Below are 16,057 nucleotides of genomic sequence, written 5' to 3'. Positions count from 1 at the left end.
GGCTTAATAGTGCAATTGCCCTTTGAAGCCAGCAGAGGATGTGGAACGTCCTACAGCTGGAGTTACAGGTGGCTATAAGCTGTCCAGTGTAGGCTCTGGGAACTGAAGGCTGATCTTTCTGAAGAGGAGTAAATACTTTTAACCGCTGTGCAATTTCTACAGACTCCACATGACATTTTTTTTTTCAGAGAAACGTATTGTAGGCAAGTTATTTGTACATGAATTAAATTATAATATATTAACTTAAAGCATAGTTCTTAGTCATGAAGACAACAAAAAGAATAATTTAGAATGTGGAAATACATATTATCAAGTTTTAAAATCCCCAAACCCTGATCTATACCCACTTCACTTTGTAGGAATAATATGTAACAAAGAACAGAAAAAAACCTCTATGAAATGCCCTAATATTTGTAAAATTATGCGTGTTCTCTTGCATTCAATTCCTTTGTAATTTCACACCAGTTTCTTATACCCCATGGTTGTAGCGGTGTGATCTGTACTGTGAGGGAGCAGTGCTGTGTTTGCTGAAGTAGGGTGGTGATTTTAAAACTCAGGGTCCTTCTCCACTTCTTATGATGGGAGCTCTTAACCAGTCAGAGAGGGCTTTAAGTCTTTCTTTGCTGAACCTCTGGGTCTGTAAGTTGGCCACCAACAGCGTATGGTGCTTACTATTTTCAGTTCTTATGGTAATGTTCATTATAGAGTTCAAATTACTTTCTTAGAAAAACCTAAGTTTTTAAAAGACTCTAAGATACATCTGTGGAAATAATAATTGTTAGTAGAAGATTCTAGTCGGTGCCACTGAGACACACGTGAGATAGAAGTGTTGTCAATGGTGCCCAGCAGTTCGCCATTGCGGTTACTTTTGTTTTCCGTCCCTAGCTGAATGATGCTCCATCTCCATCTGTCTTTGTCAGGGTTACTATTGCTGTATGGAAACACCATCAACAAAAGCAACTAGGGGAGGAAAGGGTTTACTACCATAGTACTGTTCATCATCAGAGGCCGTCAGGACAGGAACTCAAACAGGTCGGACACCTGGAGACAGGAGCTGATGCAGAGACCATGGAGGGATGCTGCTTACTGGCCTGCTCCTCATGGCTTGCTTAGCCTGCTTTCTTACAGAAGCCAGAACCAGCATCCCAGGGATGGCCCCACCCACAGTAAGTTGGACCCTCCTTTGTCAATCACTAAGAAAATGCCACCACCACCCCACCCCACCCCACCCCACCCCACCCCCCAGGCTTGCCTACAGCCCAACCTTTCAGAGGCATTTTCTCAATTATGGTTTCCTTCTCTCAGATGACTTTAGCTTGTGTCGAGTTGACATAAAACTAGTCAGAATACCACCCTGGAGACAGGAACACAGGCATGGGTTCTGCTTGCATGCTCGAGTTCAGCTCTGAGTGGGAACATCGTCCTCATCTCATGTTCTCAAGGCTGAGTTTGAGAGAACTAACTCCCAGGACTGAGTCCTGCCCGGCACTACTTCTCCCCAGTGGCATTGCTGTATGTACAACAGTCTTTCACAGACTCACTTTTTATTACAAGGCAGAAATAGCAGTGGCAAGATTCTTTTTCCAAACATTATTTGTGATAAGTCTCAAATCATACATGAGTGTAAAGGTGCCTACTCTACATGAGGGTTCACTTGGACGAGAGATAGGGGAGGATCAAGAAGTACTTTTCTGGGAACTTGCGGGGAGGCATGTATGAGTTCATGCTGGAGGCATGTATGAGTTCATGCTGGAGGCATGTATGAGTTCATGCTGGAGGCATGTATGAGTTCATGCTGGAGGCATGTATGAGTTCATGCTGGAGGCATGTATGAGTTCATGCTGGAGGCATGTATGAGTTCATGCTGGAGGCATGTATGAGTTCATGCTGGAGGCATGTATGAGTTCATGCTGGAGGCATGTATGAGTTCATGCTGGAGGCATGTATGAGTTCATGCTGGAGGCATGTATGAGTTCATGCTGGAGGCATGTATGAGTTCATGCTGGAGGCATGTATGAGTTCATGCTGGAGGCATGTATGAGTTCATGCTGGAGGCATGTATGAGTTCATGCTGGAGGCATGTATGAGTTCATGCTGGAGGCATGTATGAGTTCATGCTGGAGGCATGTATGAGTTCATGCTGGAGGCATGTATGAGTTCATGCTGGAGGCATGTATGAGTTCATGCTGGAGGCATGTATGAGTTCATGCTGGAGGCATGTATGAGTTCATGCTGGAGGCATGTATGAGTTCATGCTGGAGGCATGTATGAGTTCATGCTGGAGGCATGTATGAGTTCATGCTGGAGGCATGTATGAGTTCATGCTGGAGGCATGTATGAGTTCATGCTGGAGGCATGTATGAGTTCATGCTGGAGGCATGTATGAGTTCATGCTGGAGGCATGTATGAGTTCATGCTGGAGGCATGTATGAGTTCATGCTGGAGGCATGTATGAGTTCATGCTGGAGGCATGTATGAGTTCATGCTGGAAGGCATGTATGAGTTCATGCTGTCTGACGGAACAGGGCTACAAGTAGTCTTCTCCATCTTAGTAGGTAAACAGGGGTCACGTGATCAGCATGAACTCTTTATGGAGGCAGGTCATGGCATCCTTAGCTTCCTTCTTGCCAAACAATAGAAAGAATACAATGATTCTAGGTACCGTTAACTCATTGAGATAAAAGCTGATATCATGCAGTTTGCATTATTTAATATATAATAAAATGTGGCTGGTACTCTTTGTTTTATGTTGTCTTTTTAAATATCCTTTCATTTATCTGTCAGTCTCAATTTCCACAAATGCTCTACACACAGATATCTTCTTACATCTTTGCTCCTCTCCATTTCACCAAGCTCACATATATTTTTCCAATCTATTACTCAGAGTTTGCATTTCTCATATTATGTTTACTCAAAGCAATCTGTTACCATCTAAAACACACACACACACACACACACACACACACACACACACACACACGTGCATGCACAAGTCAGAGTCGAAACCTATTTATGCTTCAAAACTGCAAACAATGTTCAGAGTGGAGTTAAGCCATCAAAGCTTCTTTGCTGCATAGGTAGATGAACGCACCGGTGGGCTAGTGTGTGCCTAGTGACAGGTTTCAGGGACAGTAGGCCCCGTCTGGCCTTCTCTCTGTTAGAGCAAGGCTCTGGTCACTAGGAAGTCACTTAGTGCCTCCTGTCTCCAACTCCTCATCACTAACAGGAGAGCCCTGACCCAGGAGTTCTCTGAAGCCTCCTCTGGTTCTGTGATTTCAGTGTTTAACAATATGCATGATTGTGCTTTGCTGCATGATAATCAAGCGCAAGTGACAAGCGGCTTGATATGGATGCCTGTACTTGATTTTAAGTCTTTCATAACTTACTGATTTCCCCCAAAATGTCCATAATGAGTATCAATACCCTTGGATTTTTCCCTTGAAATCTTCCTCTACTTCTGTCTTGTCATTCTTCTCTTTCGTTTCTGGGTCACACAAACAAATCCATTAGGTAAAGACTGTTATACTGAATATGAATTCCCACACAAATGAGCATTACTTGTGTTAATATGGAGGTGGACTAATGTAGTAGGCAACTTTTATTAGTGTACCAAATACTCAATATTATCAATTTATACGAGAGGTGCTTGCATTGCTTGCAATATTGGAGTTCCAGTTGCTGATTGGTTGATGTCATTGCTTTTACTTCCACAATAGACAAAATGCAGACAAAACTTATGACTGGGTGAAGCCACATACTTCATAGAATGGAAGCCATTAAAAAACGAGAAGAAGAAATTAGATCCCCACTGTACCCCTCAAGATGATATCCACAGTGCTTAAGGACCTATCACTAGTTCATGTTTGTAAATCAGACACCGGTGAGAGACACTTACTTTAACCATAACCATTGTATTATTAGTGAGGGTGTCCTAGCACATGTGGAACAAGGGTGTCCTTAAAATATCCAGAGATAAAAACTGAGGGATTAAGAAAACAGGATCTATAAACCAGGAGCTTACAGACAGGTGGGTATGGTTAGAATGTGGGGCACCCAGCTTATGGTTCAGGGGAGTCCAGGGACCAGGGAGATTAGCTGAGGACATATTCCGCAGTGAGAAACGCTATGGAGCAACCTTCCCAACAGTGGACTATTGTGTGAGACAGGAGAGAAAAGGCCATAGGATGTTTGTTTGTTTGTTTGCTTTAATGGGATGGGAAAAGCTAGATTGGCAGCTCTTCAGTGACCTGATCTGACAATATGTACTATTTACTTCCGATAGCAGCACTGTAAGGCTCTCTCTCTCTCTCTCTCTCAGCCTAAGCCTGGGAACGTGACCCAGACAAGCTTGTGAAAGTGACCCAGAAAAAATTGAAGGCCAGTTTCAGTTTCTGAGATCAAGCATGGCCACTCAGGAAGTAGAGAGACAAAGACCACCTAACTCTACAGAAAAAGTATGAGGCCACTCCAGAAATGGAGCTGTTGTTTACAGAAATTCCATGTGGCTCATTTAAGTTCATACACATCAAGTGAAACCAGTTTGTTTTTCTGGCTTCACTCCTTGGTTAGCTTGACCACTGAGAGAGAAATTTCAGAGACTCAATGCCTTCCTATACGAAGTGTCTGAGCCCACAGGCACAGAAAAAATTTACAAGTAATTGCATATTTTAAGCATAAAGTAAGTATAAGGGGAAGAAATTTTTATCTCTTTGTATCTAAAGCTGGCTGTGTCCCCTGTAATGTCACTGGGATCACGTCTCCAAGTTTGGGTGTAAGATATAGAGGCATATAAAATATTAGCCTCTGAGGAATCACAGAAGGAGTAGAACAATCCAATGGCTGTTCTCCTTCAGGGAAACGCACCTGTGGGGACCAAGTAGTCTCTAAAACCACCTGGAAATTGAGTTTGAGGCTGAGGAGCCAATGAGACAAATAGCATCCATCTCCTTTTTTCCTCTCAGGGGATTCAGCTGAGATGGTTTTTCCTTCTGGGTAAGGACAAAAATCCCCTGTTGTCAGGCTCAAATACACGTGTTCCTTCTGTGAGGCTTGACAATTTGACAGTTTCCAAGGAGATGTGGGGAGGTTTTGATGCCAGCTTCTGGTCAGCATTTTTCCAATAGTAGGTAGGTCCTGAGGCGCTACTAAGGTTTCAGATTGTAAGGCGCTCCAGGCCAGTCAGCCTGATGAGTACACACTCGTGGAATGCAGGAATTCAGCACCTCCAACACTTCAGATTTTTGTTGTCCTTCTTTTTCTCTTCTAATTTTGTAAAAGAAAAGAGTTCACTACTGGGGCTTCGTACAGTTTCTTTGAGAGCTGTCTGTACTGTCAATTTATATTTCTGTGAAATCCCAGTGGCTGGCTGAAGTTCCCTCATGGGCTGATGGGAACATTCCTGCTTCTGCCTGACCATTGATTTTCCTTGACAGATAGGCACTACCTTTTTATTTTTAATGTCTCAAATATCTGAAATTATTAGAATAATCTTATACAGTTGCATGCTTTCGGGTAGAATTTTGACAAATATTCCCATAGAAACGTGTATTGCAATCATTTTTCTGCATATGGTTTTGCATATAGGTGTGAAGCTCCTCCTACAGAGTGATTTCACTGCTTAGGACTTTTGGAAGCAGGGTTGTTTACATATGGCATATGCCTGGAAAATTACAACAGATTCCTTTAGTTTCAAAAAGTTTCGGTTCATCAAGGGTTCAAGGTTTTGTAACAATGAAAGAAGTAGTTAATACACAGTAAAACATCACTTATTATTAAAAATACTAAGGCAGCTAGGTGTCTGCTGCCATACCTGCCTGATTGTGTTCTATAAGCCAGTTCACTGCACCTCTAATTCTGCTTTGTTGAACCTAGTAGCAAGACCAGCCATGAGTAGGGGTATTTCTTCTTGATTTCTGATTGTTCTCTAGTATCGTCCTGTTGTCTTTGTTTGTGATTTCATATAAATTGTTCCCTGGTGTGGTGATTTGAAGGAGCCATGTCTCCTATAGGTTCAGGCATCTGAACACTTAGTCCCCAGGTGGTGACACTAAGGGAGGTGGTGCAGCTTTTCCGGAGGAACTGTGTTACTGGAGGTGGGCTTTGAGATGTGTAGCTTTACCTCACTTCCTGTTTGCTATTTGCTTCATGCTTGGGGATAAAGATATGATTTCTTAGCTTCCTATTCCTGCCACCAAGCCTGCCGGTTATTGCTGCGCCTCCAGCCCTCATGGTGGACACTTGACCCTCTGAAAATTTAAGCCAAAATAAACTGCCTCTTTCTTAAGTTTCCGTTGTAATGGTGTTTTGTCACAGCAACAGACAAGTGATGAGTAACCCTGACTGTCTGGCATGAAGAGCTCCAGGCATCGCCTTTGTCATGTACTCTTTCTGAGGATAAGAAATCTATCTCAGTCACGGGTAAAGGGTATGGCTTGGATTCACATTTTTCTGTTTAACTCTGCCAAGCCCTGTCTCATGTTTAATTACGCATAATTAGAAAGATATATTTGGTGTAAAATGTATTGCACCAGCATTGTAGATGGTTGCAGCACTGACTGTAGAAGGCATTGCAGACCTTTTGTTTGCTCCTTGAAAAAGAAATCTATGCAGTAGCAATAAAATATGTCTCATTATGTTAATTTCTGTGTTTATTTTCCACTATGATACTGCCTGTGTTCAACTTTGGAATAGGATAAAAAAAAAATAAAACAAGAGGCGTACAGAGTTGCCACTTTTAGTTAGGGAAAGTCATTCCTCCTGTTTTCCGTCTTCCCTTTGTGTGGGCATTTAGAAAAGAACAGGGTTGGCATTTACTTTCCATAGTAATCAGCTAACTCCATAAAGAATAATGTCTGTCTATGACTATGACTTTAAAATGGAGAAATATCATTAATTTATTCATATTACATCTCAATTGTTATCCCATCCCTTGTATCCTCCCATTCCTCCCTCCCTCCCACTTTCCCCCTACTTCCTTCCCTTATGACTGTGACTGAAGGGGACCTGTATTCCCCTGTATATGAACCTAGGGTATCAAGTCTCTTCTTGGTAGCCTGCTATCCTTCCTCTGAGTGCCACCAGGCCTCCCCATCCTGGGGACATTGTCAAATATGGGGCACCAGAGTTCGTGTGAAAGTCAGACCCCACTCTCCACTCAACTGTGGAGAATGTCCTGTCTATTGGCTATATCTGGGTAGGGGTTTGAAGTTTACTGTACGTATTGTCCTTGGCTGTTGCCATAGTTTGAGCAGGACCCCTGGGCCCAGATCCACCCATCATAATGTTCTTCTTGTAGGTTCCTAGCACCCTCTGGAGCCTTCTATTTCCCCATTCTCCCATGCTTCTCTCACCTAGATTCTCAATAGGATGTCCTCCCCTCTGTCCCACTTTCCTGTAAGTGAAGACTTTCATGGGACATGCCCCTTGGGCTAGTGTCCAGATATAAGTGATTATATACCATTTGACTCTTTCCGCTTCTGCTTAACTCACTCATTATGATCATTTCTAGTTTAATCCATTTGTCCACAAATTTCAGGAATTCCTTGTTTTTAATAGCTGAGTAGTATTCCATAGTGTAAATATAACACAGTTTCTTTATCCATTCTTCTACTGAGGGACACCTAGGCTGTTTCCAGGTTCTGGATATTGTGAATAAGGCTGCTATGAACATGGTTGAGCATATGTCCTTGTTGTGTGCTGGAGCATCTTCTGGGTATATTCCAAGGAGTGGAATAGCTGGGTTTTGAGGAAGCCTTATTCCCAGTTTTCTGAGAAAGCGCCAGATGGTTTCCAAAGTGGTTGTCCTAGTTTGCATTCCCACCAGCGATGAAGGAGTGTCCCTCTCTCTCCACATCCTCGCCAGCATGTGGTGTTGCTTGAGTTTTTTATCTTAGCCATTCTGATGGGTGTAATATGGCCTCTCAAAGTTTTTTTTGATTTGCATTTCCCTGATGACTAAGGATGTTGAGCATTTCTTTAAGTGTTTCTTAGCCATTTGATATTCCTCTGTTGAGGATTCTGTTTCATTCTGAGCCCCATTTCTCAATTGGGTTATTTGGATTAGTGGTGTTTAATTTCTTGAATACTTTATATATTTTGGATATTAGACCATGTCAGCTGTAGGGTTGGTGAAGATCTTTTCCCAGTTTGTAGGCTGTCACTTTGTTCTTGTGACAGTATTTCCTGCCTTGCAGAAGCTTCTCAGCCTCATTAGGTCCCATTTATTAATTGTTGACCTTAAGTCCTGGGCTATTGTTGTTTTATTCAGGAAGTTGTCTCCTGTGACAATGTGTTCCAGGCTCTTCCCCACTTTTTCTTCTAACCAATTTAGTGTCTATGGTTTTATGTTGAGGTCTTTGATCCACTTGGACTTGAGTTTTGTGCCTGGTGACAAATATGGATCTAATTGCAGTTTTTTACATGTAGATATCCAGTTAGACCAGCACCAGTTGTTGAAGATGCTATCCTTTTTCCATTGAATAGATTTGGCTTCTTTGTCAAAAATCAAGTGACCATATGTGTGTGGATTCATTTCTGGGTCTTCCATTCAATTCTACTGATCAACCAGCCTATTGCTGTGCCAGTACCATGCTGTTTTAATTACTGTTGCTCTATAGTACAGCTTGAGATCAGGTATGGAGATTCCTCTGGAGGATCTTTTATTGTACAAAATTGTTTTAGCTATTCTGTGGTTTTTCTTTTTCCATATGAAGTTGAGAATTGAACTTTCAATGTCTTTAAAAAATGTGTAAGTATTTTGATAGGGATTGCATTGAATCTGTAAATTGCTTTTGGTTAGATGGCCATTTTTACTATGTTAATTCTCCTGATCCATGAACCAGGGAGATCATTCCATCTTCTCACACCATATTCAATCTCTTTCTTCATGGTTTTGAAATTTTTTTCAAACAAGTCCTTCACTTGTTTGGTTAGATTAACTCCTAGATATTTTATATTGCTTGTGGCGAACATGAAGGGTGTAGTTTTCCTAATTTCTTCCTCTGCATGGTTGTCATTTGTGTATAGGAAGGCTACTGATTTTTTAGAGTTAATTTTGTATCCAGCCAATTTGTTGAAGGTGTTTATCATCTGTAGTAGTTCTCTGGTGGAATTTTGGGGGTCACTTAATGTACACTATCATATCATCTGCAAATAGGGATAATTTGAGTTCCTCCTATCCCATTTGGGTTCCCTTGATCTCCTTTTGTTATCTTATTGCTCTAGCTAGAACTTCCAGTACTATACTGAAGAGATATGGAGAAAGTGGGCAGCCTTGCCTTGTTCCCAATTTTAGAAGCATTTACTTGAATATATTTAATTATTTTTATTTTTTTATATTTATTTTCCATTTAATTATTTTTATATTTTTAATGATGATAATAATAATTGTGAAAAATAGAGAAAAATAAAATACAAAGGAATAGGATGTAGGTCATGGCTTGGATGTCTGTGCCTCCTTATTTGTTCCTGATGGTGAAATGGAGGTCTGGAGTACCCTCCTCGTTCTGCAGAGTCAACTCCCTTCATTTGATACTTTGCCCTGCCCCTCCTCCCCACTATCCCCCCCCCAACTCCCTGGCCCCAGTTTGTTTTCTTGTCTTGGTCACCAGCTGGGTAAAAATCCTGGTCACAGTTGTCACTGTGTCTCCCATTGTCTCTATAGTCTGCAGTTGCTCTACAACACAAATGTGGTTTGGGGAAGCTGTCACCATTGTTTCTCACATTCTTTGTGTCCTCAGAGTTGCACAATACAATTACCTCTGCATATAGCCATAGGTAACATCCAACCAACTCAGGTAGAAAATATTTGAAAAAAAAGTATCCACTTTGTGCTGGAATTATATATTCCCCTTCCCTCATTCCCCAGAGAATGACTGCATATGTACCACTTACATTAGATTACTATGGTATGTAATCTGGAGATGACTGAAAGTGTACATTAGGATATTCACACATGGGACTTAAATATCTGTGGGTCTCTGCATTTTCAAATGGGGAGTTCTTGGAGCCTATCCCCCACATAGTCAAAATATCCTTTATTTGATGCCTTGTATTAGTACTATTTTTGATCATTGCCTGTTTCAGGTAGTCAGCATAAGTACAATAAGGTAAGCTATTTTAAATAGTGTTCCTGAGTAGTGATGGGTAGACTCCACCGTGTTCCTCTTTCTCACACTGATATTTATGTGGTAGAAATCCTGATGAACAGTGTTGGGTATAAAATCATCCTTTATAGGGATGCAATTAAAGTGCTACTATGTTTAAAATGTCATGTTGCTCTTTGTCAGGGAGGCTTATTATGCTCTAGCCTTATATTTGTGTGAATTTTTTCTCCTAAGGAACTCAGTGTTCTTTTTGAATGTTAACCAACTGCCATAAAATACTGGTGAGATAATGATTCTTCTAAATTACCTAAAATTTATCATTACTTAAACCTCTGAATTTCTTGGAAGTAGAGACAACTTGAACGTATTTGTCCACTGATAAAGAATACATCTCTTCCCCAACAGTAGGTTGGTTAAAAACTACTCTGTTAAACTTTATCACACTAATTTATATATAAATTGGTCATAGGTACAAAAAGACACTGTACTAGTTTCTTTTCTCATTTCTGTGGCCAAACTACTAAAGAAGAGCAATGTAAAGAGTGAAAGGCTGGTGTCATTTTATCCATTGTGACTAGATGGCATCACAGAAGCAGCACAAGGCTGCTCACATTGCGCCTGTAGTCAAAAACTGGATGTTGATGCTCATTCCATTTTCTCTTTTTTCCATTCACTCTGGAAATCTAGACCATGGAACAGTACCATCCATATCCAAAGTGGGTCTTTGCACCTCAGTTAAATGTCTATGCAGTGACCTTCACAAATATGCCCAGAGATTTGTCTGGGTGACTTCTCAGTTCTGCCAAGTTGACAATCAAGATTAACCACTAGAGAGGCATCTTAGCAGGAGATAACATTTTATAGTCTTCAAGCAGTTTCTTTTTTTTCTGATTGAATAATAATGAAAACTCTCTGGACACATGGGCTACATTCTTTGTGAAAAGCATCCAGTCGAAACAGCAGTGGCATCTTGAGTGTCTAGTTGAAAGGTCTTAAACTCATCCAGTACAAAAGGCATCAAGCTTGGAATCTTACCATAATTTTATTATCTGCTGGAGTGACAAGCAATGTCTCTAACTTCATTATTCTTTATATATATACATATATACACATATGTATATAATATAATATATTACATAGTATAATACATATAACAACATATAATATGTTATTTACAGTAGCTGCATTATTATACCTTCTCTTGACAATAAATAAAGTAACATGTTATTTATTATCAGTAAAGTTTTAGTTTTCTGGGCTGCAGACATTGTTCAGTGGGCAGTGTACTAGTGCAATATTGAGGACATGAGTTCAGATTACCAGCACCCATATTAGAGCTGGCAATGGCAGCATGCATTTGTATTCCTGTTGCTGGAGGGACAGAGACAGGAAGATTCCACAGAGCTGCCGCTCTTTCCAGCCTAACTGAATTGGCGGACTCTCGTTTCACTGAGAGAACATGTCTTAAAGACAAATGTGAGAAGCTATTGAAGAAGACATTGGACATCAGTTACTGGACTCCACATGTGCACATGCAGGCACATAAACACATATACAGCACGCACACACATACAAATATCCATCTCTTAGGGACTATCATGTGTCAATTCTTATGCCACATCTCTTGCTCTTTTGCTCAGTGAGGGAGGGATTGCTAGTTTGGGAGTATTTGTTTTGACTTGATATTTAATCCCTGACTTCCTTTGCTTGGCTTGATTTGACATCTGATATCCTAGGCTTGTTTGTATATGGCTGAAAGTTCTGTTATTCCTCCATGGGAGACTTTGAATGAAGTGTCTCTTCACCTGGAGAAAGGGAAGACAAAATGAGTAAATGGCAGAGAATTCTCCTGTGACTTCTCGTCTTTATGTGGTGGCCCAGCACCTGTCTGAGATTCCCTGAACTGCTGTTTCCTACAGCATCCTTACAGAGTTGCTGTCAGACCATGGTCTGTCCAAACTGATGCCGATTTATTCAGCCACCTTCTTCCTTAGTTCTTGGTAGTCTGATGTGCACAGTCATGCCGTACCCTTCCCTCTTCAAGTGATTCTGTTTCTAGGGAGAGATTTTCTACTAACAGCTCAGGTGTCTGGTGATTACATTCTCATTTGAAGTATATTGGTTTCAGAAGACCAAAATGAAATCATGTAAAAAAAAGGGTCCTTGATATTACCCAGAGGACACACCGTAGTACAGTAGAACTCCAGGGAGTCATAATGTCCCACATTAGCTGTTAAAGTTCCTCAGCTATGGACGCTATCTAGCTGATATATTTGTAAAGTCTCTATGGAACAGTGAAATCAGTCTTTTTCAAACACTGTCTGTTGCATTGTGATTGTGCTCCCATAAACTCCAGATTTCTCCAGAGACGGTTCTGATGGAGAGACTTTTGGACCAGTAGTGAACAAATTATAGCAGGTGGAACACTTCATACCCAATCAATTTTCTCATGTAGATTGCTACTAATATTTGTAAATCTCATGTCATAAGGAGGAAAAACTTGAGGACCAGATACTCAAAAGTAAGCCAGAACATTCATATGCTAAATGTACTTCTTTTCATCTCAAACAGAGAGGAAGGGGTACGTGGGTTAGATCCATCAGCCGAATCCAGTGGGAAGAAAACAAGCCATGGTGAGAACATACTTTATTCCCCACAAGATCTCACTGTTTTAGCACCAAATGGGCACTGTAGGCAAAAGTGCAAAGTTTTAAAAACCAACTGTTTCATGACAATTTGGAACTTTGTGTCAAAAGATTTGAAAGTATTAGTAATTATTAATGTTAAGTACATTTATTTCTTATCCTCTAAGTAAAATTTCATGTTGCTAAATCAAACACAGATTGGGATCTGAATTTTGAATAATGGATTCATTGTAATGCAAAGAGTACAAAGGTTGAGCTTTCTCTTGTGTCCATTTTTCAGGATCAAGAAACTGAAGTTTGTGTCAAGCCCTTCCATAAGTCACATGCCCCTTCTCAAATCTGACACTACCATTTTCCATCAAAAGTATTCATTGTCTCGTTAGTTGTCTTTTCATTCATTAATTTACTTCACAAACATTCTATAGTGGTCTAAAGCTTAGATGAGCCTTTTCTCTTGCATCTGACACACTTTTAATTGCATCTTAATGAACAAGGCATCATTGTAAATAAATATTAGTCTTGTCATTTATAAATTCATTTTCTAAAACTTTTGTTCTATTGATGTTCTGATAGTCAGGTCCCAAATAGGCCTTATTTATATATTCACCAATTAAATAGGATATTACTATGAATTTGCAATATTTTATGTTGTATATTGGTAATTAGGAATGACATACATGTAAACAAATCAGTCTTTGTTTCCACAATGTTTGTATTTTGTGAATACACTGTGCAGTAGAAATGCTGTTAGTTAACAATCTCAAAGGCTGTGTTTCTGTTTGGTTCTTTTATGCCTGGTTATGGGCTCTTACAGGCTGAGATAGGATGGAAAATGATCTGAGATCTTTTTTTCTATACCAGCCATTTCCTCAGAGAGAAGAAAAGAATGAAATAAGATGAATTGAATTTTTCTTCAGTCTTTTCCCAGTACACCTTTGAATCTACAGCTGTGCCTTCTAACCAATTCAAATGCAGTGTTCCTGGGAACTTATATTGTTCATATCCAATAGAACAGCATTAATCTGATAGTGGTTTGTTCAAAATGTGCAAATTTGAAGCAAGTTGTATTTCTCATCAGTCAGAGGTCATATCAGGCAACAAAAAGGTAAGGCGATCAATTTAAAAGTCCTCTAGGTCTCTCTGTTCTGTAAAAGGTTAAAATTAGGAATTAGATGGAATATGACATGCCCGAAGAAACCAGGTATTTTGATTTTATTTCTGTTGCTGTGATAAATATCGTGACAGGGGAGGAGTTTACTTTGGATCACAATCCCAGGTTACAGCTTCTCGTTGTGTAGAATCCAGTGGAGGAACTCGAAGGAACTAGTCACATCCTATCCACAGACAAGAGCAGAGAGCGATGGATGCGTTAGTGTCTCCTGCTTAGCTTACTTTCTCCATCCTTCAAGAGTTCAGAACCAAAGCCCAAGGAACCAAGTAGCCCACATTTAGGCTGGGTCTTTCCACATCAATTAATATTATCAAGACAGTTTCTCAAAGACATGCCCACAAGCCAGCATAATCTAGGCACACCCCCTACTTCCACACAAGGAAGACTTTCTTCTTATATGATTTTAGACTCTGTCAAATTGACAAATAAAACCAACCAACATATCTACTTGCACACTTTATCCAAATGGGCAGCTCCCTTAAGGCTATTTGAAATCGCAGTGGTGCTTATCTGAAAAGCCACATCAAACATCCCGGGGGCACCTGTACCTGTGGAAGCAACAGTGACACAAACAAGAGCTGAGAATCCAGCTTATGGGGACAGGGCAAAGCGTTCTTTATATAACATAGGAAAACAAGGACCATTCCTACCTTCAGGCTAAGAACAAAGAACGATGTCTGGATAAGTTAGGACCTCACCCTCGGGATGGATCTGCGCATCTTGGTTAGCACCATGTCTGTCTTTGAATGTGACACTGATAGACAGCTCTGAAATGACCTCCAACACAGCCCCTGGAGGAGGCAATCTGGAGTTCTAAAAATTAAATAACTGCTAAAATTGAGAGCAGTCATTTCTTTGAGGCATCTGTAGCTCCTGGAAGGATAGAATCCTTCCTCACCCTCAGCAACTAAAGCTAGTGAAGTGATCAACAGTAGGCCTGGGACGGTCTTCTTTAAAAATGATGGAACGGCCTGTGTGGGTGCCAGAGACTTGAGTCAACCAAAAGCAGTGCATGGTAAATTGGGGTCTGTGGTCACTGGAAAATGGATTAGGCTGGCATGTGTGGATCTGTAGATTCTCTAACCTTTGGGGTTTATCTCATGCCAATGTGATCTGATAAATAATGGATCACTGTCAATCTCGCCAGATGACCACTGTCACAATTTTGAGCTAAATTTGGAGCAATCTTTAATTAGATACTGGCCAGGATGATGCACTTTGGCCACATCCATTACTGGGTTCCCAGGAAATGGCAGCAAGTCACATTTTAAAAAGGGTTTAAAAAGGCAAACCCATAAAGTCATCATTTTTCCCCACCATATACAGTCAGGGACAGTGCACACCCTGATGAATTTCCTGCCTGTATGTGATCAAGCACATCTGGGCCAGTTGAGTCAAACAAGTTTGTTTAGGGGATCAAAAATCATGGCTTGTTATTTCCCATTAATAATCGCCTTCAGCATTTTAGGAAGTATCTATCCTTGAGCAAAGTGCTTACAGGCTAGAGGCATTTTTTTTTGTTTTTGTTTTTGTTTTTTTGGGGGGGATCTGTTAGGCACAGTAATTAAAACTTAGAATATAACTTTGGGTGTCACATTTCATAAACATTTACATTAATGATGAAGTATGGGCACTCCCATTAACCTGTAAATAAAGGGGGAAATTACAAATTAGACCATAGAATAAAATATAATTTTGGTAACTACTATAATTTTTAGATCCCCATTTTTTGATAAAGACATATGCCTAGGAGGTTTCTCCTACACATCCTGACTAGCAGAGATATATACTTAAAATCCCACTTTTATCATTGCTTCTCATTCCTCCTGTTTTATGCATGGTCTTAGAAAGTGGATAGAAAGGAGTTGTATCCTCTTAGAGAGTCATTACAGAGGGGTTGGAAAGTAACTTGACTTTCTGTATCATGCAACTCCTGTTTGCTTTGCAGATTAAAAAAGGCAATAAGTGTGCACTGCAATTTTACACACAGGTAGAACAGCATTACTCAACACTAAAGCAAATGTTCCAGGAATTTCCTTAAATGTCTTTGTCAAAGTACTCGTCAAGAACCTGAGATGTTATTACCTTTATAATAACTGTGCTCACAGTGAACACATTTTACATTTATTTATCTTGTG

General features: G+C 40.3%; 1 protein-coding gene and 1 long non-coding RNA gene across 3 annotated transcripts in view; one reads left to right on the top strand and one right to left on the bottom strand.

The window, feature by feature from the left end:
• ITGBL1 (integrin subunit beta like 1) overlaps positions 1–16,057 on the top strand; it is a 233,011-nt gene that overhangs the window by 29,311 nt on the left and 187,643 nt on the right. The gene's annotated exons all lie outside the window — the stretch shown is intronic.
• LOC311589433 overlaps positions 13,551–16,057 on the bottom strand; it is a 72,142-nt gene continuing 69,635 nt past the window's right edge. For both annotated transcript variants that reach the window (XR_014776548.1, XR_014776549.1), the window contains 2 exons: positions 15,532–15,563; positions 13,551–14,467 (listed from right to left, as the gene is read on the bottom strand). This is a non-coding gene — a long non-coding RNA (uncharacterized lncRNA). The remainder of the gene's footprint in view (positions 14,468–15,531; positions 15,564–16,057) is intronic.

This window comes from Acomys minous, assembly GCF_964271855.1.
Source record: "Acomys minous genome assembly, chromosome: 18".
NCBI lineage: Eukaryota > Metazoa > Chordata > Mammalia > Rodentia > Muridae > Acomys > Acomys minous.
Note: the sequence above shows the minus strand (reverse complement) of the source record. Positions and strands in the feature narration are given on the sequence as shown.